Source organism: Aricia agestis, chromosome 1, assembly GCF_905147365.1.
Source record: "Aricia agestis chromosome 1, ilAriAges1.1, whole genome shotgun sequence".
Lineage (NCBI taxonomy): Eukaryota > Metazoa > Arthropoda > Insecta > Lepidoptera > Lycaenidae > Aricia > Aricia agestis.
This window is the reverse complement of record NC_056406.1, coordinates 19,039,639-19,065,530: the sequence shown is the minus strand read 5'-3', so window position 1 is coordinate 19,065,530 and position 25,892 is coordinate 19,039,639. Positions and strand designations below refer to the sequence as shown.

Sequence of the window (25,892 nt, the reverse complement as noted above, 5' to 3'; positions counted from 1 at the left end):
TGATACACGTCTAGGCTCCAAAAGGAAAGAGCCATATTCTAATATGCTGCGAATCAAAGCATTATACACTAATTTTAGATAAAATGGATGGGCACCCCACCATACGCCTGCTAGACATCTGATGATATTTACATTTTTTTCGCATCTACTTACAACATAATCACAATGTGGAATTCCGGAAAGCTTTTCATCCAGGATGACACCTAAAAATTTATGATGGTTTTTTTGTGAAATGATAATGTTATCAAAAAATACTCTAACTTGAGGAGTTACGCGCATTCGACTAAAAAGAACTATGGAGCTTTTAGTTGGGGATAAATCTAGGCCGTGGTTGTCCAACCAACGCTTAAGAAAATGCAAGGCTCTTGTTAGCTTAGCGGAAGCATCATCAGCATTATTCCCTACAACATATAAGGTCAGATCATCCGCATACTGCGAAATATCAACATCCAACAACTCTGCAATGGCCAATTCTAAATCATAAGTATATATGTCATATAACAGAGGGCTCAAAGCTAAGCCTTGTGGTAAACCTTTGGTAACAATTCTTATGTATTTACGGCCATTATTATAGAAAATAATATATCTATCAGTTAACAGGTTTATAATAAATGAAATAATTTTTTTAGGAATTTTTAGACGTCTTAGTTTCTGTTTCAATATTGATATAATAACACTATCATATGCATTAGAAAGATCTAAAAAGGCCGAAAGAACGAATTTATTTGCGCTGAAAGCTAATCTTATGTCGGTGGTAAAAGAACTTAAGTTGTCATATGTACTTTTATTACGCCGAAAACCATATTGAGATGAAGAAAGCAGGCAGTTACTTTCAACGAACCACTCCAGGCGGTTTTTGACTAAATGTTCAATTATTTTTAGAAGAACAGACGAGAGGGCTATTGGACGATATGAAGATGAGAGGGAAGGATCTTTGTTTGGTTTCAAAATGGGTAACACTAGTTGACATTTCCACTCTGATGGAATATTGCCAGATTCAAAAATTGAGTTAATGATTCTAAGATAAACTGATAAACTGTTTTCGTTTAGATGAGAAATAAATGAATAATAAATACCATCAGGCCCAGGAGAGGAATCCGATACATACGAAAGTACATTTTTTAATTCGGCCATGGTAAAGGAGGAATTTAATTCTGAAGACTCTTCATTTTCATCTATTGTACTACTGTTATGAAATAGGTTAGGAAGATTGACTGTAGGAGGAGCAAGCTTGTCAAGAAAATCATTTGCAATAGAACTAGGAAGAGAAACAGAATGAGAAGTATTGTATGCAGATTTGAACCTCCTTTTTTTTTTTTTTTTTTTTTTTTTTTTATAACAGTGGGAAATGCGTTACGCATTCCCGACGGCCCGGGGGAAAAGGCCGCCGGGATATGTGGGACTCCCCAGGTGCTGTGGTAAGGAAGAGCACCCAGGTTTACCCACTAAAACCCACCGGTGCCTCCTCCTCCGCTTGTTGCTGGGCCGCCGGACCCGCCAGGGGCGAAACTGCAGCGGCCCAGTTAGCGGCGTTTGCTTCACAGCAACATCCGCCGTGCGACTGCCTGTCTACGACAGCTGCCGCTATCTCCGGGAGAGCAGTCCGAGGCACCGGACGCTCTTCAACCGGTCGAGCTCGTGCAATGGGCGGCGGATTCCCCAATCCGTCGCCCGAGCCCATTTAAGGCGGGAGTTGGCGCTCGTATTGAGCGCGCCTACGCCCTCCTCGCCTTCTTCTCATGGGGTCGGCGTCCTCTTGGGCCTCCCGAACCCTCTCGGCAGCCTCCTTCTGCAATAAAACAGATTCGCAGAAGGTGGAGACCGCTTCCCAAGCTTCTCTCGACCGGACCATGGATGACAGTATGGCCGGGAGAGTGAGGTCAAGTCCAAGTACGGCGCAGAGCTCCACGCGCTGCTCGACCCAGGCTGGGCAATCCACGAGCGTATGCTGCGCCGTATCATCGTCTGTGTCCGGGCAGTGGTGGCAACGGGGCGTTGGCTCCCTCCTAGCCGTATGGTGCAGGTAATGACCGAAGCAGCCATGCCCGGTCAGCATCTGCACCATACGGTAGGTAAGGGCGCCCCAGGGACGTGCCATCCACTGTTGAAGTATGGGCCGGATTGCTGCGACCACTTGACGGCCGGCAGTCGGCGACGCCATTTGGTCCTGCCAGGTGCGCATTAATATAACGCGTGCCTGTCGGCGCCATCGGGTTGCCAGATCTGGTGGCACCCGTTCCCCTCGTTCCTTGTATTCGGCTGTACGAAAATATACCTCCGAAAGTACACGAGCCTCCAGGTCCCACGGGGGGGACCCTGCCAGTGCCAGGGCCGCTTCGCCAGCTACCGTGCGATAGCCGCGAATTATTCGCAGCGCCATAGCACGTTGCGGCCTTCTTAAGAGCGCTCTATTTTGGGCGCTTAAACGCTCTGCCCACACCGGGGCTCCATACAGGGCCATTGACTGGAGGACACCTGTGTAGAGCCTCCTGCATAAGGACCCCGGACCTCCCATATTGGGCAGCAGACGTCCCAGGGCCATTGCCGTCTTCTTAAGTCTTGGTGCCAATCGGCGGAAATGTTCGGTAAATGTCCACCTTGAGTCAAGGACGAGGCCCAGGTATTTCATCACCGATCCGATTGGCACATCGATTTCTCCGATTCGGAGGGACGCGTTCTGAGGTGGGCGCTTACGGGGTCCATAAAAGAAAATGGCCTCCGTTTTCTCGACTGCGACTCGCAGCCCTTGCGCCTCAATACGCGCTACCATCTGGGCCGCGCCCACTCTCGCCAGACGTATTGCCTCCTCGAAAGATTCTCCGCAGGCCAGCATGTAAGTATCGTCTGCATAACAGACGAGGCGTAACCCGCGGAGAAGTGCCGCCCGTAGAACGCGGTCATACCCGATGTTCCACAGGAGTGGGCCAAGAACTGACCCCTGCGGAACCCCGCACCACGTGACGATCCTTATGACCCGTCCGCTGCGTCCAACGACTACTATGGTTCTTCGTCTCAGGTATCCTGCTACGGTACGGCGCAGATAAAGAGGCAGCCTATGGTAACGAAGACCATCCTCAATTGCCTCAAATGGCAAGGTGTTAAAAGCATTGGCGATGTCAAATGATACCGCCAATACCACTGCGCCGTTCGCCGTTCGTTCCTCGCAGAACTCCTTGACCTCCATGATCGCGTCTATGGTCGAGCGTTGTGCGCGGAAGCCGAATTGTGCTGCGGATAAATTCGGGCCTTCCTGCTCAAGGTGTTTAATTATCCTAGACGCGATCACTCTCTCGAGGAGCTTTCCAGCCTCGTCTAGCAACACTATCGGCCTATAAGCCGAGGGTGAATCCGCCGGGCGACCGTCCTTTCTGAGGAGGACTAGCTTTCCCTCTTTCCAGGGTTGAGGAAACTCCGACTGGGTGAGGCACGCGCTGAACAGTTCTCGCAGCCTCTCTTTTAGTGGTCCCAAAGCCTTCACCCAAACCCGTCCGGGAATTCCGTCCGGGCCGGGCGCTGTCTTCTTACCTCTCAGCCTTAGGATTGCCGCATCCAGCTCACCCTCTGAGACAGGCGGGATTTCTCCTAGCGGCGCCGTCTCGTTATTAGTCGGTGAATCCGCCCCCGTAACAGTCGGGAAAAGCGCGGACACGATTGTTGGGAGTTGCTCGGGAGGTAGCGTCTCCAAAGCTGGCGGGCCGCGGGCGATCTTATTGCGCACTATTCTATATGGGCGACCCCATGGGTCCCGATCAAGTTCCGCCAGCATTTCCTCTCGTGCCGCCTCCTTTGCCTGCTTTATAGCCAGATGGAGGGCACTCTTGGCTGCACTGTACTCAGATCTGAGTCGCCTCTCCAATGACTCATTGCGCGTCCTTCTACGCCTTTGTCTCTGGTAAGGTCGGCGTGCCCTTATGCACTGGTGCCTGAGCTCCGCAATCGTGTCCGTCCACCAATAGACCTGCTTTCTTGCAGGAGGACCACGAACGCGGGGCATGGCAGCATCGCATATCCGGGTCATAGCCTCTCGGAACCAGAGTGCCTCCGCGTTTACATTAGCAGGAAGCGTTGGTCTTGGCGTCCAGGCCTCCACTTCAATAGCCTCGCTCAGCGCTTCCGGGTCCAATTTGGTCAGTGACCATCGTGGGAATTCTGATGCACTTTCTAGTGATCTTGGAACCGTCCGGATATGGTTTGGGGAGGAGACACAGAATCGAATATATAAGTGGTCCGACAATGTCTCGACTTCCTCCTCCACCCTCCAGTTCTGGACCAGTCGTCCGACCGCGGGGCTAGCGAAGGAAAGATCAACGATGGAGCTCCCCTGCGGTCGAACGCATGTTGGTGCAGCCCCGCGGTTTAAAAGCGACAGGCCGGCCTGAACGCTCCATTCCAGCACGGCATCTCCCCGAGCGTTGGTCACAGGAGAGCCCCATGCCTGGTTCTTGGCATTGAAGTCACCGGCGACCAGAGCAGGTCTCGGGGCCGCTCTTAAGACTGCCGCCAGCAACTCATCCAGAAATGCCTCAAATTCGGCCAGCGTTTTGTTCGGAGAGATTTGAACCTCCTAATATTTTGCCAAACAACAGTTGGAGGAGAATTCGGGGACAGAGAGGAGCAAAATTTTTGCCAACTTTCAGATTTTTTCTTTTTGAAAAGTAATTTGGTGCTATTTATAATGTTTTTCAATGTCCAATAATTTTCAAGAGACATATTTGTACTATACATTCTTTCAGCCTTCTTTCTCCTTTTTACAGCTTCCGTACACTCTTTATCCCACCACGGTGGGCTGGGAATGGAAGATGATTCATTTTTTATTGGAAAAACTTCATTAGCACTTTCTATCAAGACATCTGTAAAAACGAGAGCATCAATAGAGTCATCTTCATTTGGAAATATCTGTGACAGTTTTACATCAACTTTACTACTGAATTTCTTCCAACATTTATCGGTGACATTATTAAGGTTATACCTGGGAAATAATCTGACATTTTGAATAGGAGCCTGAGAATTATCAAAAGGAGAGGTAGTTAATATGGGGAAGTGATCGCTTCCAAAAGTGGATGATAGAACCGAAGATGTTAATTGTGTTACAAACTGTGAGGAGCAAATAGTCAAATCAACAACGCTTTTGCCTTCTGTTGGACTAGTGCGCCTTGTGGGCTCACCAGAATTTATAACACATAGATTATTCAGATCTAAAACACTTAGCAGCTTGTTACCATAACTATTAGTAATGGAGCTTCCCCATGACTGGTGATGACAATTAAAGTCACCTGTTATAATTAAAGGTCTTGGTAAAGAGCTTAAAATGTTATTAAATTCATTTAAAATATTAATAGAGGCATGGGAAATATATACAGAGACAAAACATATATTATTTACACTAATTGCTATAATAGATAGCTCTGAACTATGTACAGGGATATCAATAAGGCTAAAAGGGTAGTTTTTCTCAAGGAGAAAGGCTACACCACCATAGCCGTCTAACCTATCTTCTCTAATTGTATTATAATTCTTAAATCTAAAAGTATTACTTGGCCTAAGCCAAGTTTCTGAGAAAGAAAATAAAAAAGGATTATAATTTCTTAATAAATAAGCTATGTCACTTTTTTTATTAACTACACTTCGAGCGTTCCACTGAATGATCTGGGCCATATTGTAGAATATTAATTATACATTGAATTAAAGGGGCAACGATGGACGGTATATTATCGTTCTGTGAGTGGGTTTGTAATAATGATATTACATCTGTAAGTGAAGAAAGTTCATCCTTGTAATTGTTTATTATACCTTTATTGTATTCATGTACTGGTGTTGTGTTTTTTTCTAAATTATCAAAAGAAAACTCTTTTACCACATTGTTATGGGCAATTTTATCATAACCTTTCATTGGTCTATAAGGAGCACGAGGCTTAGCAACTACAGTTTTTTTGTATGATCTATTATCAGATGAACTATTATTATTATTAGTAGATAAATTAAATTTAGGAGTGGATAGTGTATCTGAATAAGATTTATATGAGGAAGGAATTTCTTTATTGGCCTCTGCATAAGAGACACAATGTTCAGCCATGTGTATTTTTATAGATTTTTGCCTATTAAACTCTGGGCATATTTTGTTATTAGCCATATGATGGCCAGAACATAAGCAACAGAAATATTCATGCTCATTAACACTACAAGAATCCATATCATGTTCCTGACCACACTTGATACACCGTGATTTTGACCTACACTGAGCTTTGGTATGTCCATACCGACAACATTTGAAGCATTGTATAGTGGGAAAGATGTAGAGCTCAACTGGTAGTGAATTATAACAAATAAAAACTCTTTTTGGCAGAACCCTACCATCAAAGTATACAACAACTGACTGAGTCGGTTTCCATACAGGAGAACCCTCCACCATTGTTTTATAATTTAAGCGTCTGACCTTCACAACTTTACCACTACCGGTAGGTGTAGAAATGTTATTTATTATTTCCTCAGGTGACCATTCAACTGGTATACCCCTCACAATACCTATTCTAACGACATTAAAAGATGGTATAAAAGCTTCATAATTATTGTCAGCGAGTATTGAATTATTAATAAATGTATTAGCATCTTTGTAATTTTGAAATGAAACAGAAATTCTGTTCCGACCAATTTTTTTTAGAGAGCCATTAATAATATTATAAATGTTATTTTTAATTAAAAAGTCACCAAAGGTGATGGGGTGTAGTTGCGTACCATCAGAGACATTTTTTGTAACTTTTTGTACATGAATTAAATAAGGGGAAACATCATTTTCATTATATAAATTTCTGCCAATATGTTTTCTTTCTGTCTCAGGTGCTGAGGCTGAGGATACACGCATGCTAGCAGCATTATCCTTTTCAAGTATACACTTACAATTAATACGATTTCCCGCGCTATCTCTAGTTACTTTGTTACATTGTTTGCACGTCAGCTCGTCAATAAAATCATTACGAGATCGTTTGTACGTTCTTTGACTTATTGACTCTTCTGTGTCCATATTATTGGACTCATCAAAATCCAACGTAACAAAATAACCGGGCTGTGGAATTGGGCCACAAAAATTCCCGCCTCCGGGATCCGGAGGTCGATTCATAGTACAAAAATAAATACACTTACCGAGAAGAAAATATAAAATAAACTAGAAAGATAATTAAAACTAAATATTTACAAAAATATGTACAATATTCCCGCACTGAACACTAATAAACAAATAAAATTTGAGAAAAACACGACCGCCCGCGTTCGAGTTTCCCGCCGTCTCTTAACTGTACTTAGTGATGAAATAATTTTTTTTTTTTTTTTTTTTTTCTTTATTGGAACAAAAAACAGTTACATGCTATAATCTTAAAGTAAGTACAATTACATAAATAAAAGTGATAAACACATAACCCACACCATTGTTCGCGGCATAACAAAAAAAAAATACAAAATATTCCTAACAAAGAGAAAGAATTTTAAATGCATTAGTGCATAGCGTTAAGTGGTTTGTAACAGATGAAAAACATTTATATTTTCTAATATTATCCTTAAATATGCAAATAATTAAAATACAAAAGAAGAAAAACAATATAACAGCTACGGACGATTTTCTAATTATTACAATTTTTTTAAATAGTCATGGACATGTTTTTTGAATTGATTATAGGATAGTGCAAAAATATCAATATCAATAAAGTAATTGTTGTATGTATCCACTAGGCGACGAAGGGGAATGCGAAGACCAGCGTTAGTCTTGCAGGATGTAGTGTGAAATAAATTATATTGGCGAACTCTACGTCGATTGACTGTTCTAGGAACGGTGTAGCATATTTTATTAGTTAGGGATGAGCAGTCAAATTTATGATTGCACAGACCGTGCAGCATCATGGCATCCAGGAGCCGACGTCGGGATTCCAAGCTCAATAGTTTAAAGTGATTAAGCAAATCAGTGTATGGTAGAGTAGATCGCTTATATTTAAAATAAGTAGTGCGTAAGAATTTTTTCTGTACCAGTTCCAAACTATTTGAATATTTGTTATAGAGAGGGTTCCATACAGGTATGGCATATTCTAACTGGGACCTTATTAGCGTTTTGTAAAGTAACAAAAGTGTGGAGGGTCGAACAAAATCTCTGGTAGACCTAATTACAAACCCATACATGCGATAAGCTTTATTAATAATGTTATCAATATGCTGATTGAGATGTAGAGATGTATCCAATAGGACCCCCAGATCACGAACTAAACTGACCTTATTTAAAGGTGTGTTGTTAATAGTGTACGTGAAGTTTAGTTTATTTATTTTTTTTGTGAATGAAATAGTGTGACACTTAGGAAGACTTAGGAATAACTTATTACGAATACAATAGTTATGTAATCTACACAAATCTTGCTGTAAAAGTAAACAGTCTGCAATATTTCTTACCGATTTGAATATTTTAATATCGTCAGCATACATTAGAAATTGCGAATTTTTGAAACATTGTTGTATGTCGTTTATGAAAATGACAAAAAGAAGTGGACCGAGTATAGATCCCTGGGGAACACCTGAACTAGCAAATATGGACTCAGAACGATGGCCGTTTATCACTACCCTTTGCGATCTATTAAAAATGTAGGACATAAACCAGCGAAGCAAATTTCCTCGTATCCCGTTGAAGGCTATTTTATCTAACAACAGAGAATGATCAACCTTGTCAAACGCTTTTTGGAAATCTGTATAAACCGCATCAACTTGCCCTTGTTTATCCATATTAGAGAATAGGTACTCGACAAAACACATGAGGTTTGTGCATGTAGAGCGCTGCTTGACAAAACCGTGCTGTTCAGGTAAAATCAGTCGATGGATATGGGGATACACTGCGTCATGAACAAGCCTCTCAAAAACTTTAGACAGTGTGGATAATATTGAGATAGGACGATAATTTTCCACGTTGCTCCGGTCACCATTCTTATAAATCGGAGTTATATGTGCCTGTTTCCATACCGACGGAAACACAGATTCTTTAAGGCATTTATTATACAGTATATGTAAGGCGCCAGATAAAGAAACAGCAGTTTTTATGAAAAATAATGGTGGAATTCCGTCAGGGCCAGCGCCTTTCGAAGAATCTAATGATTTAAGGGCATTTTTGATTGAATCTTCAGAAAATTCAATATCAGAAATACACTCTGCGTACTCGGAAATATCATCAGAGGCTTGCCAACGAAGTGGATCAAGAGTGGATTGTTCATAGACTGAACTGAAGAAACAGGAGAATAAATTGCAAACTTCAGAGGGAGTGTTCGCTGAGACATTGTTATAGTGCATGTTATTGGGAAAATTAACCGATTTTTTCTTATTTGAAACATAAGACCAAAAGTATTTAATATTTTTAGGTATACTGTCTTCAATTGATTTTATGTAATTACGGAAACACTTGGCCATTTCAGTCTGAAACAATTTACGATAGCTTGAGAAGTGTTCGTAGTCCATGCGATTTCTATATATTTTCCACTTGACCCAGGCGCGCTCTTTGTTTTTGAAGATTCTAATTAGGTTAGATGTAAACCAAACAGGGAAATCTGAGCTCTTAGACAAAGACTGGGGAATATGTATCTTAATTACGCCATATAAAATCTCGTAAAATTCCGATACGGCCTCTTCAGAAGTTAGGTGAGTTAATGATGATCTCCAGTCTATGCTTTCTAGTGCATTATTAATAGTATCATAATTGGCTCTGTAATATTTATAGGTAAGTAATCTCTGACGTTGCATAGGCACTAAATTAGTGTTTATACTAGTTATAATGGAAAATGGAGGGTGATGTGGAACAGAATTCGACAAGGCGTTACAAAAAACTGCTTCACAGTCTACATTAGAAATAAACATGTCCAGTATTCTGTCTAGGTTATTTCTAAAGGTGTTGTACTGCATACCATTCACCATCGACAGAAAATTCAATAATAATTGACTGGGTGACCTAACAGCCAACGAGACTAATTTAGGGATAACATAATTATTTTGTTCTATCCAGTCAACGTCTGGGCAATTAAAATCTCCAGTGACGAAGAAAGATTCAACATGGGAGTTATTAATAATGTTTTGTAACATGTCTAAATAATTTGAGTAGACTGAATAACTTGAGCGGGGCGGTATGTACACAGCACTGATGATGTGACGTGACCCATCTTTTTCAGCGGGAATCTCTACTACAATCTGCTCGATCGCAGAGTTATCAAACAGTGTAATTAATTTTGTAGGTCTAAGTTCACGACGAACGGCAATTAAGACACCACCGCCATCAGCTTTTGAAGTTAGAAATCTGTCGCGATCACACCTGAAAACGACGTAGCGATCATCAATAAAATTATTATCATTAATGTCGGGCGCTAGCCAGGTTTCGATTAGGACCACTACGTCGTATGAGTTAGCCATGATGTTCATGTATAGAGTATGTAACTTCGTGCGAATACCTCCACAGTTTTGATAGTAAACAACGATACCATTAGAAGTCATTTGAACTCTGATAGCTATAAATAAATATTACTGATAATAATTTAATAAAATAGAATAATGAAATATTAATCCTATTACGTGATGAGACCTGAGTGAATACAAAATATATAAAAGGACATAAAATATTATAAGATATTATGATATGAGATTTATGCACTTCTTGGTAGCAAAAGTAAATACAATATTTTGAAATATTAAGATCAAAAATTAATACACTAATCGTAAAATATAAAAACATCAATTTAAACGTGTACCTGTGAAGATAGAAGCGACACAGAAACATTTTAACCATGATAATATGATGTTTTTAATATACATCCATACCATATCTTAGCAACTTATTAACTATGTAGAGAATTATTTTAAGCTTATTGAAAAAATTATATACTAAAAAGATGATTACAAAATATAAAATAGTTTTACAGGTTCCAGATGTTTTACGGATGGAGTTTTTTGTTTTGTGCAAACTTTTTAAGGTCCTCTTCGGATCGAATAGCAAATGCCGTTGAGCCATCTCGTTCACGAGCCAGTATGGTCGCATTTTTGATCCATACGTACTTGTATCCACTTTTGTTAGCGGCTTCTCTGGTTTTGCGAAATAAAATTTTGTTTTTAAGAGTGAGGTGCTCATTGAGGTAGACTTTGACTGCAGCTCCGGGGATTCCGAGTTCATCTGATTGGATATTGTTCTTGTTAGTTCTAAATGCGCTAAGAAAGTTGTCCCGTATTATCTTTGATTTCAGTTTAACAATTACATTTTTAGGCTTATTAACAAGCTGCGTAGCATGGGGTACTCTATGTACTGCAAGAATATCATGTTGAAGTAACTGAAAATTCAGGACCTTCGCAATTGATTCCACTAAGGTTATTAGGTTTTCGTTCCTTTTCTCGGGTAAATTGCATATTTCAATATTACATTGTCGAGCTTGTTGTTCTAGAGAATCAATTTTTGCTTCAAGCTCCGTCACTTTTGAAGAATGGCTACTCTCAGATAATTCGCAGAGCCGCTTCTCTTGCTCTTTCTGGTTCTTTTTTATACTATCTATGTCGCCTATAATTTGGTCGTATTTATTTGATAAAAATTGTATGCTTTCTTTCACCTCTAAATTTTGTTTTTCCAAAGTATCTTTCATCTCCTTAAATTGTTTTTCTTGACGCTCTGTTTGCATTTTGAATAACATGCGCATCTCTGCCATAAAACTTGTCATATTTTCAGTGTTGGCTGAGGTGCGCGGAGAGGAATCAACTGTCTGCGGACTTCCAATAGCGCGTCGCTTGCCGGTTCTTCTGGTCTTGTTAATAAAGTCGGATTCAGCCGATATATCTCGCTCAGTAAGATCTGGTTCCGAGTCGTATTGGACTGTTATAGGTGTGTGAAACGTCGATGCCATACTTGGATTTTCGATATTATCAGCTGTAGTCGAGTTTTTAGTTGGAGGCGTTCGTTTTAGGGGCATACTAATAAGATGAAGAGCAGTATTATGATATTTGATTACAAATTCAACACAAAAAGTTCTCAGTGGTAGAGTTGGAATCGAACTCAGGATCTTGCGTTACAGCCCGGGTCGCTTAGCGTTGAGCTGGTGACTGTGTGACGTGTTGCTCTAATAAGTGATATAGAGCGTACGTGGTTCTGTCCTGTATTCGTTTTGTCGGTGGTATGATATTTTTTTCCAAATATTAATTTGGACACTACCGACGTTATTTGCACTTTAGTCGTTAATTATCACTTTTTTAAGAGTAGTTCTGATAGTTTGTTATACACTTTGCACTGCACTAAGACTTGTCTTGGATTTGTGAAAGGAGTTTTTGTGAAACGTTAGTTTATTCAGCGATAAAATAATTTTAAGTACGGAGCACTACAAAACACGTCTATTCGCTGTCAAACTGACAGGTTAACTGAGACTAATTTATTTTGATAAGGGTCAATAGCATGATTTAAATAAACGCATTTAAATATAGTCCAAAAAAAATTCTAGATTTTTTAATAAAAAAATGGTTATTGTGCCTCACTCAACATAGATAGGTATAGTGTGTCGCGGACTTTTTTGTAGATATTTAAAAGATCTATAATTACTTAGAACATTTTATGCCTCTATCTTTTATAGTTTAGGCAGCGTACGCAAAATAAGTAACTTTTCTGGTTGATTTTTTAAACCTTGCGTCCGAAAATCCCAAATATCTTACGGAACCTTATATTTTTCCAAAATAAAAATTAGCCTATGTTCAGCAGAAATAATGCAGGATTCCAATGGTAAAAGAATTTTTCAAATCGGTCCAGTAGTTTCGGAGCCTATTCGACTCAAACAAACAAACAAACAAACAAACAAAAAATCAAATCTTTCCTCTTTATAATAGTAGTGTAGATTAGTAATATCAATAAATTAAAAAAGTATTTCGTATTTCACAAAACAATAATAATATTATTATTATTCATAAAGGCTTATGTAACACATTTTGTATATATACTTACTTACTTACTAAGATTATAAAAATTAAAAGTTTGTTCAAAGGCTAACAAGCTAGCAACTGAAGTCTGAACAAATGCCCTACATTTTCCTACGTCTACTATATACAGTGTGTAACAAAAATTAGTGATAATACTTTAGGGTGTGTACGTGTTCCTTGTAGAGAGTTCACTGTGAAAGTAGCAGCGCTGAAAGACGAAACATTTTGTCCATTTTTGTATGGGCAAAGGCCCGAGCGTCACGAGTTTCCCCATACAAAAGTGAAAAAAATTTTTGGTCTTTCAGCGCTGCTACTTTCAGAGTGAACTCTCTACAAGGAACACATACACACTCTAAAGTATTATCACTTAGTTTTGTTACACCCTGTATAATATCATAGACTAAGGAAAATATATAACTCTATGATAATCATAACTCTATGTTATGATAATAAGTATGTATACATTATACAGTATATAAAAAAGACATAGAAAAATGTACGGCTTCCGTGGAATTCTTATGAACACGGAAATGCTAAACAAACCAACCCTAGTACACAAATATAGACAAATTTTGAATGCAGCACTATCTATACAGGGTGTAACAAAAATAAGTGATAATACTTTAGGGTGTGTACGTGTTCCTTGTAGAGAGTTCACTGTGAAAATAGCAGCGCTGAAAGACAAAAAAATTTTTTCACTTTTGTATGGGGAAACTCGTGACGCTCGGACCCTTGCCCATACGAAAGTGAAAAAATTTTTTGGTCTTTCAGCGCTGCTACTTTCACAGTGAACTCTCTACAAGGAACACGTACACACCCTAAAGTATTATCACTTATTTTTGTTACACCCTGTATATTAATACGTGAGCCGAAAACTTTGTATCCCTTTTGACGAAAAATGGGGAAATGTAGGTGAATGAAATTTTGCACAGTTATAGTTTATACTATGGTGAAGGGGTGCATCGAGCTAATATTATTTTGAAATTATGCTTTTATCATACATTTTTTTAACAAATAAAACATTACACACACTACAACACACACACTAGGAAAAATGACCGATTTTTGAGTGACAAGCCTATATAACAATATACATACGTTATACTCTTTTATTTATGGTTGAAGTCTGTTGACAAGGTGACAAATTATTTAAAATGGATTATATTTTTTTTATTGAATCTTAGATACTTACTATATAAGACAATGTTTATACGGCCAGTGTGAGATCAGCTGAGTCCCAGAGACTTAAGAGTTGAAAAAAATACGATAAAGTCAATATTTTTTTACAAAATATAGGACAGTTATAGTCCTAATGTCGTTGAAACTAATATAAGCAACCCGGAAGTGTATTACGGTCTCCGGACGATCAGCGGACATACCGCCGACCGCCGTACCACACCCAGAATAAGTTATGACCCTGTTTTCAGCCAAATTACAAATTTCATAACCTGTTAATGAAATACATATTATTCTAAATTCAATTTAAAAGTGAAATTAATATTCACTTTATTTTTTTTATTCAATTTCACCCGTAATCAAAAAATAATCTTAAAATGTTTGGTCTTTGGAACAAAAACATACCTAATTGGTCTGGTCCAAACCACGTGAAATTAACTTCACATTATAATACATAATATCTATAGGAATATTTGGATCCTGTTAAGCATATTTTGTATATCATCCCACAAAAAATTGCTTATTAAGTTATGAATGGAGTCATGTAACATGTTCTTTATTATATAATTTAAGTAGAACAAGACTGCATTCATAACTCAACGCCAAATTATTTTAGGGGTTAATACACTGTACACAAAATATGCTTAACAGCGACCATTTATGAGTCCTAGTCTTGTGGTTCTGACAATACTGCTGGTTAATATTATAAATGCGAAAGTCTGTCTGTTACCTCGTCACGTATAAAATAAGTACCGTTTTAAAATTGAGAAAATTTCCTATAAGCAAAGGTATATCAGTACACAATTTGAAAAATTCTGCTCGATAGAAAAAAAATCTCAAAGATGACCGTGATAACGCTGTTTTTCATAATTAAATCATTTTATGGCAAAATTACACACTTTCTAGAAAAAACAAAAAATGTAGTATATCGCTGGCCCCGGGCAATAAAGGCGTAATATTAAAAATCGTTTTGTAAAGGAGAGACAAAATAAGCTATTTTGTTTATAGTGCAGCGTACAGTGGTCCAAAACAAATGTGTGATGATTCATTTGAAAGTTAATTTTTTTACCACAAAAATACCACCACAAAACCATATCAAAATAATTGTAATAGTATAAAAAAATATTGAAATAATTGAAAAAAGTATAATACAACTAATAAGCGATATTGTTTCAATTGTAACATTGTTTATTGACTTTATAGAAACACCAAACCGCTTGAGATTTACGGCTGTAAGAACATAATACGACGTATTTTTCGCTTTAGATTTCGAGCGTACCAGCCGATTACTCCGTTCTTCTGGGGAATCTTACAGCGAAAGCTTAGTTGTATCGTATCTTCACCGGTTTTTTTAGTTATGTTTCATAGAGTAATGCAAGAATACAGTTTTAGTCGTAAGAGAATTTTCGATTCAATAAAGCTTTTGTCATTTATTATACCCAAATATTATTTAAAAAATATGAAATAAATAGGGGTGATAGACTAAGCCCCAATTTCACCAACGTCTGTTAGTGTTAACAGCTTGTTAAAATGTCATGTCTTCTCTTTCATTCATAAGAAAAACGAAAGAGGTCACGTGATACTAATTCGAGCGTTAACTTTAACAGTCGTTGGTGAAATTGGGGCTAATACTCAGAGAAGCCAAAAATCAAATAACTTTAAAAAGAGCGTAATCGGCGTTTACCGCCTGTTGCCCGGGGCCAGCGATATGTGTCGTAACCTAACGTAAACGATTTGATATATTTGATTTGTGTAATGCTAAAAACAAAGGGTTTTTACTCCTATTTTCTATTATCAAGGCACGCGACGAGCGCGTAGGTAACAGCCACTGTAAAAGGCGCGCTGTTATTTTAATGTCCTTATCGTCGATATTCGTACTGACAGACATCGACGCTTATTTTAGGGACTATTGGGCCTTAAGGAGATTTTTTATTACATTTTTATATTGACTTTTAGTACCGAGAAAGGTTATAGGATACATTTTATCTCGGACAAATGTACGGTTCCCTCGCTATTTAAAACGAATTTTGGCTCAACAGAGAGGGAGTGCGGGAATTTGTCTTCTAAACAAACACAATAATAATTATTATGTGTGTGTGTTTTGTATCATAATGGCCCATAAATTAGGCCCATGCTCGAAATAAACAATTTGCAATATTTAAGGATTTCGATGCTCCTGCTCTTTCACGAACGAGGTTAATTGAAATCCTCTATGATTTAAATAAATTAAGGTTCGCGATTCAGGCTGCAACGGTTTTGCGGTAGAATTACTTGAACAATTAATATTGCGCACCGCGCGATACATGCTGGCTAAGGGTTGATTCAGACCGCAACGCGACGCGTAGATGCATTTTTAAAATATAATTATGGATTTGACAGATTCGCAAGACGTCTGACGCAATTGAAATCTGTCAAATCCATACAAATTTAGAAATGCATCTACGCGTCGCGTTGCGGTCTGAATCAACCCTTATAAGTAATTTTGTTGATTATGCAGCTAATTGCCGCACTCAGAGTGGAACAGTAATTACTTAAATGTAATTAATTCAAAATTTTGACATAAGCCTCATACATTATCTGTCAAACTCTTCATTAAATTGAAGGTGAATCGTAATTAAATGTCTCTGAGTACGACGGTAAGACCTTACGTTAAATTGAATTAATAAGGAAAATATTTAAATTAAATTACAGGAGTTGGCGAACAGAACCGGATTAGTCCGCGAGAAAAAAAATTACACAGTGGCTAAAAACTAGTAATTATCTGTTATCACTTATCAACTACTAAGTTCTACTGAACTAATCCGGTTATGTTTGAAAATGGATTTTTTAAAGCCCTTTTTACCGGTCTTGATTGAAAATATTAACAGGGATTAACGCAGATGGGTCAAGAGAAGACGATTCGAAAAAGAAAACTTTCGTACACTGGTGGACTCGTCCGGTTTTGTTCGCCAGCTCCTCATTACTATTTATTTATTTAGTGACTGACTACTAGTAGTTCGTATTGTACTATAAGGGTCAATTCAAGAGTCTACGCGTCGCGTTGCGGTCTGAAATCTGAATCGACCCTAAACTTCTTATCTTAACCACAGAATATACAGGGTGTAACAAAAACATGTGATAATAATTTAGGGTGTGTACGTGTTCCCTGTAGAGAGTTCCCTGTTAAAGTAGCAGCGCTGAAAGACCAAAAATTTTTTTCACTTTTGTATGGGGAAACTCGTGACGCCCGTGCCCTTGCCCATACAAAAGTGAAAAAAAAATTTGGTCTTTCAGCGCTGCTACTTTCACTGTGAAATCTCTACAGGGAACACGTACACACCCTAAAGTATTATCACTTGTTTTTGTTACACCCTGTATAATAGTACTTAGCGCTAAGTCACAGCTAGAATACGATCTATTGCGACCACTGCGCCCAACTTTCTGACAACTCAAATTATTGCCATAACTTATGTTAAGTTTTGTGGGTTGTAGGGATCAATGATAAGGGCCAGTTCACCCCGAGACTCATTGTACGGCACGCCATAAAGACAGTGATTTTATAATTAATTTGATGAAATAATTCGCAACGAGTACCTACTTATCATAACATGTACTATCAGAGAAGTTCATTCATAGGCAGATGGCGGACCCACGTAATTTGGTCGCGTTATGTCAAACCCGCCAAGATCACAGCTAACATTGATGATTGAATTGATAATATAATCTGAATAAAATATGACGTAGGTCAGTCAACTGGTGGTCTCTCTGCCTATTAATTCAGCTTCGATGGTACGTCCTAAATCCTAATACAATGCATTGGCCATGTCCATTAATCTTAAAGTTTTAAAATAGCTTTCCTGTTTCAATCCTGTAAATTAAATTGAAAAGGGGAAGTTTGAAACCTTTATCTGTAACAAGTTAATGAACAAATAAGCGTATAGATAATAACATTAAAAATAAATAAAATATTATATTAAGGCCATCGGCTTTTTTTTTTCGAAAGGGTCTAAGCTACTGGTCTGGTTAAGACCGTGGTAGTTTAATCGTGGCTATAACTAGTCTGTTGCTAGTTGGTTTAGAGATAAACAATGAGGGGGGGGCCTGACCCCCTCCCCTAAAGTCACACGTGTGACATTCTAATCGGGCAATATTGGGGAGAGCTACGAAAATAAGCTATTTTTATCTGACGTGGTGGCCATCGCCAGTAGTGTGTACTGCCATCGCCTGTATTGTGTTTCAAATTCAAATAAACGTAATTTGTAAATACTAGGGAGATGCTGAATGGGGGTGGTACCGGTTTCTTCTCGTTGGTGTCTCTGGGCCCCTAGGTACGCCACTCCGCCCTTTACACGGAGCGAGGTACTCAGGGTGGCTGATCGCCGGTCTTTCTCTGTCTTTCACTCTCTTTTTAGTAGTTTACACTTCCTTGTTATTTTGTTTTTCGTTTTCTATCTCTCACCACCTTTCTTTCCTGTTTAGTTAATTCTTCTCTACAATAGTGTGTGTTTGTGTGTACAAATCAGTGTGTGTTTGTGAGACGGATGGGCCTGTGGGCCCCCAACCCTAAGCTGGTGACGTCCGGTGACGGGGTGCATGGCGGGTGGGTGACCACGCAATTAGGATGTGGGGCAGAATCACCCCTTAATGATCAATTACGGAGAGCAATAAGGATAAAAATAATCCCCGGGTGGATCTCCGAAAGGGGGAATCCCATACTCCGACCTCGGCCGGGGATCGCTCCGCGTATACGGGGGGAGCACCTGTTGCTATGAAGGAGGGAGAGAGGAGAGATGATAACAACGACTATGGCACGAACACGGATATTGATAGGCATATTGTTACGGCTGCAATGCTGACAGCGAGTGAAAGCGAAGGATCGCAAACAGCGACGCCTACGCCCGGCAGCCCAATCCCTAGTAAGTTTTTCTGTAGGGATGGACTAGGATATGACACGGAGAGTAGCAGTGAAACTGCATCCTCTCAAAATACGGACAAGGAGAAGGAACGAGAAAGGTTCCGTCGTAAGAGGCCCAGTGAATGCAGTCCTGAAAAGGACGAAGAGGGTGCCCGGAAACCCACCGCGGTGGGTTTCTGGGCTCAACTGGACAGGAAAAGTAAACTTGACCAGGAAGATAAAGCGCTGCAAACCGAAGTGGAGTGCGAGATTTTGGAGGCATCAACAAAGAGGATCTCATCGGTGAGGTCACACTCTCGGGCATCGGAATCCTCCTCTGACGTGACTATGCTGGAAGAGCCCAAGGAGGTTACTTCAGCTAGACTGGTTGCAGTCATCACAGAGAGCCTGAGAGCCATCAGCAGCGTAGCCCAGAAAAAGAACCTCAAGGGAACGTCTGTGGCGGCTCTCAACAAGGCGACCCTTGCCATACGGGAAACCTGTGCGATTCTGCTCGAGCACTCAGCGTCGGCGGAGACAAGAGCACTGGAAGCCGATAATAAACGCCTATCCAAGGAGCTTGAAGACCTGAAAAAGGAACTAGGGGCCATCAAGCGTAGGATGGCCGAAGCTCAGCCACAAATCACTCCCATAAACAAGGAGCTGAATGTGAAGGAGCTTGTCCAGCGAGTGGTGCGTGAGGCGGTGTCCGTAGCGAGTGCCAGAATGGACGCGCGGTTAGAGGGATTGGAGGCTCGGCTGCTGTCGGAGCCGCGCCTGCGACCCCCCCTCGCTGCAGATAAGAAAAAGGAGAAGGAGAACACAAGTGATCCAATGGCGTCTACGTCGAAGGACAAAGAGAAGACTTCGGAGCTTGAGCCGATGGTGACGACTCTGTTACCCCCACTCAATCCGGGTCCAGCACCGAAACAGAAAAAGAAGAGGATAAAGAAATCTGCTGCAGCTGTGGAGGCAGCGGCGGCTAGGCGCGATGCTGTCACAACATGCGACCGAGGAGTGGTCGCAGGTTGTCAAAGGGAAAAAAGGACAGGTACAAAGAAAGAGAGAGGAAGGAAAGAAGGTACCTAAGAAAAGGAAGAAAAAGAAAAATGTAGGTCTCCGCACTCTGAAAACTGCAGCCGTGGTTCTAACGTTGCAGCCAGAGGCGGAGAAAAGATGTACTAGAAAAAGCCAAACAACGGGTCGATCTCGTCAGCCTGGAGATCCCGGCTGTAAGGTTTAAGGTGGCAGTCACTGGGGCTCGATTGCTCGAGATTCCAGGGGTTGCTAACAAGAAAAAGGCGGACAAACATGCTGGAAAGCTCAAGGAGGTAATGGAGGAGGACGTTGTCCGCATCCACCGACCTCAAAAGTGCGCGGAGCTGCGCCTACAGGGTCTGGATGACTCCGCCACCCCGGCAAAAGTGCCGCGGGCCATTTCAATGCCCGGTGGTTGTGTAGTTGGCGACATTAAGGTTGGAGAGATCAGGCGAGACCGTAGAGGCCGTGGATCAGTCTGGGTTAAGTGCCCGGTCGAGGCGGCAAAGAAGGTAACAGCCCCAAACGTAAAAGTTTGCGTTGGGTGGACCATCGTGCGTGTGGTACTTCTGACCACGCGCCCCATGATATATTACCGATGCCAGGAGGTCGGGCACACCCGGGCAATATGCAAGAGCGAGGTAGGCCGCAGTGAGCTTTGCCTCCGTTGTGGTCAGTCGGGCCACACGTCTGCGGGGTCCCAAATCGACGACGAAGTAGTGCCCCCTAGTCACACTCCTAATAGAAGGAAGCATGATTCCTGGGCCCAGGACCAACGCCACCGTTGAGTCCTCGTCCCCGATCCAATCGCTCCTGGGCAGGACACGATACGGCTCAGCCATCACTGCAACGTCGATCATCCGTTGCGCCATCTCATGCAACCAGAGATCTTGCGCCCGGGCACAATGATTAAGGTTGCCCTGCAGAAACTTAAAGGACGCCGTTATGAGGCGTCCATTGGTGCCGCTTCAGCAACGGTAGTCGCCGTGGATGTTGTGGCGACTGCCTTAGGTGCCTTGCCCTTCTCTGGACCGTCCCTCTTTTTTTTAGGCGGCATTTTCCCGCAGGTCTGTCCCACGGATCCTCCTCGAGTGTCCGCAGCTAATCCTGCCAGGCGTGGGGCAGACTGTACAAGTGGGTACGCCAAAAGATGCGTCCTGCAGCCGCCCCAATCACGCAGACGATAGAGCCGGAGCTCCGAAGTCGGGTCCTGTCGACCTTGTTTCCACGTGGGGCTAACTGTTCTCCCCTCATAGTTCCGCGAATGGAGAACTCCGGGGCTGAAGTTGCAGAGGAGGAGGTACCACCTGTCACGTCAGCTGAGTTGGCCGTGGTGGTGCACAAAATGGGCTCGAAGAACACGGCCCCAGGACTGGATGGCGTGCCGGGTCGTGTCTGGAGTGCAGCAATGAAGCACATGGAGCCACAGGTACTCACCGCTTTGACCAATTGTTTGGTCCAGGGTCGAGTGCCGCGGCGCTGGAAAATAAGCAGACTGGTTCTTCTGCGCAAGGACGGGCGGCCAGAAGATCAGCTATCGGCCTATCGACCCATCGTGCTCTTGGACGAAGCGGGCAAGATGTTGGAGAAGGTAATTATGGCGCGCATTAATCGAAATTTGGAGTGCACCGGGCCGAACCTTAGTCCTTCCCAGTACAGGTTCAGGAGCGGCTGGTCCACAATTGACGCAGTGGCTCGTCTGCGGGACTTGGTTGAGGAGGAGACGTCCCGGTGTGGAGTTGTGTTGGCAGTGTCCTTAGACATCTCTAATGTATTTAACTCCATGCCCTGGAGCGTCATCAAAGCCGGATTAGAGTACCACGGGGTGCCACGTCATTTACGCCGGAGTCCGGACCATCAAAAATTACCTCTCCGAAAGGTCGGTTCAATACTCGACGCAAGACGGATGGGAGGAGCTGGAAGTCGATTGCAGTGTTCCACAGGGATCGGCCCTAGAACCGACCCTGTGGGACATCGGATACGATTGGGTACTCTGTGTTGTACTCATACTTGGAGCCGAGTTGGTTTGTTACGCAGACGATACATGTGTGGTTGTTCGCGCACGAACGCATAGAGAGGCGGTGATTCGGGCGACGGCTGCTGTCGCACAGACAGTTCACCGAATTAGAGCGTTGGGCCTCACAGTTGCATTGAACAAAACCGAGGCCGTTATGTTCTATGGGCCCAGGAATGCGCGACCACTGGGTTTGGAGATTGTTGTGGGCGGAACGAGGATTGCCATATCGCCGTCGGTGACGTACCTGAGCCTTGTATTGGACGGGCGTTGGGCTTGCGGGGAGCACTTCCGTGGGCTCTCCGAAAAGGTCACGAGATCTGCGGGGGATACTCCCGAATCTCGGGGGTCCGAGCCTGGGCTGTCGGCGCTTGTACATGGGTGTTATCCGCTTATGTACGGAGCGCCAATATGGGCTGGAAACTTGTCACCTAAAAGGAGGCTTCAGCGCGTAATGGCCACAAGAGCAGTTCGCGGATACCGGACGATCTCAAGGGATGCGGCCTGCCTACTTGCTGGAAGCGTCCCTTGGGACTTACAAGCGAGAGCCCGACGTTTACTGGCATTGCGAAGAGGTCCGCGCCGGGGGCGGCAACCCCCTACCGGACGCCATACGTCGGTGGAGGGAAGTGGCGAAGGAAAGGATATTGATCCTGTGGGAGGAGCGGCTTCAAGAGCCGCAGGTGAGCGTTGCCCTAATAACAGCCATACGCCCGCTCCTGAAAGAGTGGATCACCCGGACATACGGCGCACTCTCCTTCCGTCTGACACAGGTGCTGACCGGGCATGGCTGTTTTGGTCGGTACCTGTGTGAGATAGTAAGGAGAGAGAATGACACTAGGTGTCATCATTGTGGAGACGAAAGGGACACGGCCGAACACACTGTGATGGTCTGTCCCTCATGGATAGGACAGCGTGCGGCCCTCGTGGCCGCAATTGGACAGGACCTCTCGCTACCAGCTATCATTCGTGCAATGCTGAGTAGTGAGACCGCGTGGACGGCAACTGACACCTTCGCCCAGGAGGTTATGGCTGCTCAGGAGGAAGCCGAACGCAGCAGGGAAAGGGAGGCGGTCGACCCCTCGAGACGGCTAAGGCGGAGACGTGTGCGACGCCAGCACAATGATCCACCCTAGCCGGGGTACTCGTGGTACAACGGAAATATATTTAATAACTAGCTGTTGCCCGCGACTTCGTCCGCGTGGACTTCAGTTTATAGCGCGCGATGTCAACAAAATTGGTGTCAAAAGCTTTTATAAAAAAACCCTGGTACCCATTAAATCAATACAGCTGTGCAGTGTGCAAACAATAAGTACTTCATTTTTGTATGTTAAACTTTATATATTATGCCAAATTTTAAAGCTTATTTAGCCCCCCAATTACACAACTTTACCCATAAACTATTTATCATTGATAGGTTTAGCCCCAATTTCACCAACGTCTGTTAGTGTTAACAGCTTGTTAAAATATCCTGTCTTCTCTTTCATTCATATGAAAAGCGAAACAGCTAACGTGATACTAATTCGAGCATTAACTTTAACAGTCGTTGGTGAAATTTGGTATTAAGGTTACGTCACTGCCTGCACAGATAAAGTACTGAGTTATTTAATACCGTAGAATAGATATAACAATCGAAAAAAATCGAGACTTAAATGCAAGATGATACCACCTCTTATAGAAAGACTTTTGAGCAAGCGTCAGCGCGATGTAGAAGACGCACGGCGCCATCTATTATGAATTTTTTGAACAAATTTACGACCCTTACAACCTTTTTTTCCAGTAAAAAAGTAGCCTATGTCCTTTCTCAGGCTTTAGACTATCAGTATACAAAATTTCATTACAATCGGTTCGGTAGTTTTGGCGTTTGGCGTGAAAGCGAGACTGACAGACAGAGATACTTTCGCATTCATAATATTAGTACAGATTATGTGCACACTGCACAGCTGTTTTTGGGTATTTTGATTAATTAAGAGGATTCCACACCGCCCTTTTTTCCATACAAACGTTGTCCCCTGTTTCCTCCCTGGATAATGCTAGTAGAGTTATATTTTTTTTCCTGAATATCTACGGCCACTAATACAATGTCCCTATGTTTTATTTTTTTTTTCATAATTTAATTATTAAATAAGATATGAACGTTCAAAAACCCAAAAAAATGGCCAGATTTTCCACTGTGTTCAAACGTCCAGAAAACAGATTTGGCTAGATTATACAAAAAAAGCAAAACATAGGAACACAGCTCAAGCCTTTTTTTAATCTTTAATGAAAAAAGTACTTAAATCGGTTAAGTTTTGGAGAAGGAATCAGGGGACAACGAATCGTTGATTTTCTGGATTTTCTGCAGTTGTCTCTATCGCGTTCTGCGGTATAGGCTTGAGGTAAGGGAGACAGCTATAGATATTACACGTACTTTTTTTTCATTTCTCTAGCCGCTGTTGTATCCTCTTAAGGGCCGCGCTACACCGGAATGGCAGCGGCGAGGCAAGCACTTTCAGCGCTGCCATTCCGGTGTAGCGCGCTGCGCGGCCCTAAGAGGGGTACCACTTACCAGGGTTTTAAAAAGTTTTTAAATTTGACACAAATTTTGTTGACACCGCGCGCTATAATCTAAAGTCCACGCGGACGAAGTCGCGGGCAACAGCTAGTTATGAATAAAAACAATAATATATAATAAAGTAGGTATGATTAGTTCTGTTATAATAATGAAGTAAAAAAATAAAGCGCCATCTGTTTTCATATATTAGAATTAAAATGTTGATTGCTGATTGCATTGATATATTTTCTGGATGGAATATAGGCCAACACAACACACTCGAACTCCTTAGAAATGCAGTAGGAGTTTTATAAGATAAGATAGATTGATTATTATTATAGCAAGTGATAACATTATTAAACATAATATTCTAACGTATTAAAAACTATAAACAAAAACATAACAACTAATAAGTATGATTAGTTCTATGTTACAACGAAGTAAAAAAATAAAGCGCCATCTGTTGAATCGTATTAGAACTAAAATGTTCATTGCATCGCGTCGACATATTTCTGGATTTTTTATAATATTACACATAAAATATATTTAAGATTTTTGAAATATTATTTTAATACACATCCAAGACCCAAGAACATTAAAAACTTTTTGTTCCGCCTGCGGGACTCGAACCCAGGACCCCCGGGATGAGCGCTGGTCACGCGCAATGCGAAGTAATTTTCATCGATATTTTCATGGAAATAAGATATTTTCCCACATCAAAATGTAGCCTATGTCCTTTCTCAGACTCTAGAATAACTGTGTACAAAATTTCATTGCAATCTATTCAGTAGTTTTGGCGTGAAAGCGAGACAGACAGGCAGACAGACAGACAGACAGACAGAGATACTTTCGCAGTATATTTCGCAGTATTTATAAGTCGCGGGCAACAGCTAGTTATGAATAAAAACAATAATATATAATAAAGTAGGTATGATTAGTTCTGTTATAATAATGAAGTAAAAAAATAAAGCGCCATCTGTTTTCATATATTAGAATTAAAATGTTGATTGCTGATTGCATTGATATATTTTCTGGATGGAATATAGGCCAACACAACATACTCGAACTCCTTAGAAATGCAGTAGGAGTTCTATAAGATAAGATAGATTGATTATTATTATAGCAAGTGATAATATTATTAAACATAATATTCTAACGTATTAAAAACTATAAACAAAAACATAATAACTAATAAGTATGATTAGTTCTATGTAACAACGAAGTAAAAAAAGCGCCATCTGTTGAATCGCATTAGAACTAAAATGTTCATTGCATCGCGTCGATATATTTCTGGATTTTTTATAATATTATAC

At 41.4% G+C, this 25,892-nt stretch overlaps 1 protein-coding gene and 1 long non-coding RNA gene across 2 annotated transcripts in view; both read left to right on the top strand.

Annotated features, from left to right (window-relative positions):
- The window catches only part of LOC121740277 (muscarinic acetylcholine receptor M1-like), a 371,436-nt gene that overhangs the window by 171,429 nt on the left and 174,115 nt on the right, over nt 1–25,892 (top strand). The gene's annotated exons all lie outside the window — the stretch shown is intronic.
- On the top strand, nt 4,560–5,553 carry LOC121740305. The gene is made up of 2 exons (XR_006037627.1): nt 4,560–4,655; nt 4,734–5,553. It is a non-coding gene; the product is annotated as an uncharacterized LOC121740305 (long non-coding RNA).